Source organism: Solanum dulcamara, chromosome 10, assembly GCF_947179165.1.
Source record: "Solanum dulcamara chromosome 10, daSolDulc1.2, whole genome shotgun sequence".
NCBI classification, from domain to species: domain Eukaryota; kingdom Viridiplantae; phylum Streptophyta; class Magnoliopsida; order Solanales; family Solanaceae; genus Solanum; species Solanum dulcamara.
The window spans coordinates 61,148,698-61,153,554 of record NC_077246.1 but is presented as its reverse complement, the minus strand read 5'-3'; the positions used below and the strand labels follow the sequence as shown (position 1 = coordinate 61,153,554).

The window sequence follows — 4,857 nt, the reverse complement described above, 5'->3', positions numbered from 1 at the left end:
ATAATTCTGAACTAATTGCTCTTCAGTTTACATTTTTCGTATTTTACCAAGGTAGTGCTTGGACTTTGTCCGTAGATTACGGGAGTAAATTTAGAAAATTTTATTTCAGATATCTAATTGGTCAGGAAATTTGATCAAATTTTGAAATATTTTTAAGTTTTCCAAAATTGACTAGTTTTTGGGTTTTGGGAACTTCCGACAATTTTTTTTATATGTTTATACATGTCCAAATACAATTCTAAAATTCAAAAATCACAACTTCAAAAATTTAAATTTTCTAAATTCAGTTGAAAGATACCAAATGAAGAACTGTTCACCTATAACAACACCCATTATTAAAGGTGTCAAATTCTCATTGAATCAATGTCCACGAAATACATTGGAACAAGAACAAATGAACGACATTGCATATGCTTCACTTGTTGGGAACCTTATGTCTACACTAGATCTGATATTGTCTTTGCAATAGGAATGCCTACCAGATATAAAAGTAATTATAATTTTCATGGTTAGAGAATGTGCTGAAAAGCAAGATTGAGTTTTGAGTTTGATAGTATTAGTTTTGATGTTGTTGATCCTATGACCAATGGTTTACCAACTAACATTTTATTCGGCATTTGGCTAAGGATATTAGTTAGTGTCGAGATTATTGATCACTCCATTTACACTATATATATATGGTGGAATAACTTTCTTTATCACATCTCCCTACCAAACGACCCTAACAATTTGTCATCTGGTCATCTGGAATGCACATGAATGCACCAAAGTGTTTGTTTGGCTCTGCCAGCTCTGAGGAGATTGCCATTCTAGCTGGTGGCTGTGACTCACAGGGCAATATCCTTAGTTCAGCAGAACTTTACAACTCAGAGACTAGAACGTGGAAGACATTACCAAGCATGAACAAGTGGCGTAAGACATGTTCTGCGGTATTTATGGATAAAAAGTTTTATGTAATTGGAGGCATTGGAGGAGAAGAGTCGTTATTGACATGTCGAGAGGAATATGATTTGAAAAAAGGAAAATGGACTGAACTTAAAATATGTCTCATGTTCGAGCAAGAGATAGGGGTGATACTCCTCCTTTGGTGGCAGTTGTAAGTAATGATTTGTATGCTGCTGATTATGCTGATATGGAGGTGTGGAAGTATGACGAGCAAAATAAAGCATGGGCTACCATAGGAAGATTGCCTGAAAGACCATCTTTTATGATAAATTGGGATGTGGCTTTTAAAGCTTGTGGTGATAGGTTAATCATAATGAGAGCTTGTGGTGATAGGCATATCGAAGTGTATTCATGGGTACCAAGTGAAGGACCGCCTCAATGGAACTTGCTTGGACGGAAGTCAACTGATTGCCTTGTAAATAATTGTGTTGTCATGGGTTGTTGATATATGCTAGTAAATACAAAATGGATTCTTGTCAAATAATTGTGCTTTAAGTTTGTGTTATTTTGAGTTTTATTGTGACAAATAGTGCATTAAACACATGTTTGATCAAATATCACATGAATTCTCTTTGCTCTAAGTGATATTTAGTTTAGTCATAACTAGTTGATAATGTTTTCTGTTATTCAAAGTCTAATGATTTTAGACCTATTAGTTTAGGTATATTTCAGCAAATTCCTACTTATGGTGATAACCTTAGTTGCTCGGATTCGGAGACGGATGCGAATATGAGAGACAGATTTAGAAAAATCTGAATTTTCAGGAATATGAATCTGCGTATGGATACGAGTATAGGGATTAAGCTAAAAATATTTAATATTATAAAAATATAGTTATAAAGATAAAGATATTCTTCCCCTCAGAAAAGAAAAAGAAAGTCATTCAAGACCTTCTACCAACTCTCCTTACAAATCATTGCTACTGTCTACCAAAAGTCAGAACACAACCGCTTGAATATTTAGAATCTCTCTGTTTGGCTTGAAACATGAAGCAACGAATATTGACCAAGAGGAAAAGTATCTTGGTCAAAGTATCTGATGTAGGTTGACCGAATCCCACACGTATCCCGCATCCACACCGTCTGATGTATCTGATGTGGGTTGTCCATGGACTCTTGGTCAAAGTATCTGATATGGGCTGACCCAATTCCACATGTATCCCGCAGCCGCAACGGTCTCGTGTCGACACGGGTGCGGCGGAAAAAATGAAGATTCCACGCAACTTAGGTGATAACTAATACTCCCTCCGTCTATTTTAGTTGTTGTGCTTGTTAAAAATAGTTCGTCCAAATTAGTTGTTATTCTACAAAATGAAGATATAATTGGTTTCTCCATTTGTCTCAATTTATTTGACACGGAGTTTAACAAATTAAGAAAGTTTTTTGAAACTTCTTGCCTAAAATAAGTCATAGGTATTTGATTGACTATAAATTGGTACTAAATATAATAATGTGTCAGTTTTCTTTAAACTAACCTAAAAAAAAGTTTGTCAGATAAATTGGTGGGAAATATTTGTTTTCACCTTTATCCTTATTCAATAAATGTGGAGAGAGATTAATATGGTGAAAAAAGAAAGTAGTATTAAATTAAAATCAAAGAGAACAAAAATAATTTAGTGAAATTAGCCATTTTGTTAAGATTTTCTTAAGGGATGTATAAAGAAACGAAAGAAATTGTCCTAATTGATTCCGTCACGACAATTACATTGTTAAATTTTATAAAGAAGAAAATGTGATAAAAACACTGCAACAGGGGCCTTGGTTTGTTATGGATACTTTTCATTAGTGATAATGTGGCACCTAAATTTTGTTGCATCAGAAGCAAAGGAAAACGTCTCAGCTATATGGGTCAGACTACCCGAACTACCAATGATGTTCTACGGAAATTAGTAAAAACGGAGGTACCAATTGGATACCAGTCGAGAACCACATCATAATAGGCCACCACTTACAACCCCTTGTCTGTGAAGCAGAGAGTATACTCTATACCAACGGTGGTGTCCTTGGACACACAAGCATAAGTTGTGCAGAAAGACATCCAATAGGCAAGGAATTACAACGGATTGAAACTCCACCACAAGCCGAGCACTTACCAACCTGGGTACTCAACCAACAATCTCTGAAAAAGGGACAGCGAAGGAACCGTGGCAGCTGGTAAAGTTTATAAGGAAAAATGCCATGACCCCAGACTTACCCCGAGTCTCGACATGGTGCTTAGAGCCACAAGTGATCCTAATCTAACCTTATGGTTTAACATGACACTAAGATATACACAACAATAACTGAGTATACTCAAAAGCGAAAGATAACATGAATAGTCTAATAAGAATTTGGTGACCGTCAATATTTTGATTTAAGTTTTGATAATAACAAAGAGAACCAGGTTCTCAGCATGAGAAGGTAGAATAAGGAAAAAATGGGAACAACAAATCGAGTTAAGAGCGAAGAAGTTAACCTAAAAGAGAACTAATTTCCTTGTAGGACTCAATTAAGCTTTTGTGAAGTACTTTGAAGGACTCGATTAGGCTTTTCACACGTCTATAAAAGGATAATGGGAACATTGAGAATACAACTTTTCCAAATCATAAACTCCATGATTTTCTTTCTAAAAGCTAGATTTGTATTAAGTTCAACTTAAAATCATTGTTTAGTGATAATTATTCTGAGTGTGAAAGTGAGATTGTGAGTCATTGTAACAAGAAGTGGGTTTGACTTCTTGAAGAGTAGAGATAACTGTTATAGTTAATCATTTGTGTTGAAGTACTAGAGTTAGTCCCTTTTGATTATTAGGTTGTAATTTAAAGTTGCTCTTTGAAGTTAGTGAAAAGTTGTTGAAATCCTACACATTGTAGGTCGTGGTTTTTCTTTCCTAAAGGAGGTTTTCCACAATAAATCTCTATTTTGGTTATTTCGTAATATTACAAAAACACGATTCTTTTATTCGTTAGGTGGTAAAAGTTTCTTAAAAATCTAATATCAAATACATAATATCTAAGTAACATATAAGCAAAACCTAAACCAACTGTTTGAAAAGCCTCTACTAATACGAGAGGACAAGCTGCTAAATAACTCCAATTGTTTGATGCTGAAATAGAAATACTGAAATGAAATGATAAGAGCCTCCTTGGAAGATGAGGACTCACCAAAGTGTGCTACTAAGCTGACTGGAGATATACTAACCGTGCACTGGATATTGAGCGTCAGAACCTATATTATCAAATAATATATGCAGAAAGTATGTGGTCACTGGGTATGAGATACATAATAAACATGATATTTGAACATACTGAATCTATTAAACATGTTGATGCAATGATCACGTAAATAACATGATAACTTATAAAACTGTACTAAAATAACTAAATACTTGATGATGCAATAACTGATAACTGATGGTGGGAGATACTAATACTGACATATAATCATGTGAGCTAAAACATAGAGTTGAATGTATAATCCCCATCAAGAAGGGCCCAATATACTTTGTCAAGGTATAAAAGTTGAAGCTGAGCTAATTTGGATCCACTAAGCTAGTGTCTATCTGAGACAAATCCAATGGTGGCACATAGTTTTGAGGCTTAGGAATTGCTACTAAAAGTCTACTAACACTAACCGGAATCGTTCATTCCTTAATTTACTCGGTGCTAAGTATAACTCACATGGAAACATACAATTAATCTAAAAACAGATTTGATTATAATGAATCATGTTGATAAACTTATAATATACTTAGAAGCTCATTAATCATGATATAAAACTAATAATAACCAAAAGATACTTTATCTTCAATCATCTAAAATCATAAAACCTCGTAATCTGAAATCATGCTCCTAAAGAACATAATTATATGTCATGAAAATACTTATATATTGAGGATTCATAAAAAACCATTGAAAATATGGAATTATAATTA

At 34.0% G+C, this 4,857-nt stretch overlaps 1 pseudogene; it reads left to right on the top strand.

Moving 5' to 3' along the window:
- Positions 1-728: 728 nt before the first annotated feature.
- LOC129869850 (F-box/kelch-repeat protein SKIP11-like) lies at positions 729-1,390 on the top strand (annotated as a pseudogene).
- Positions 1,391-4,857: the final 3,467 nt, after the last annotated feature.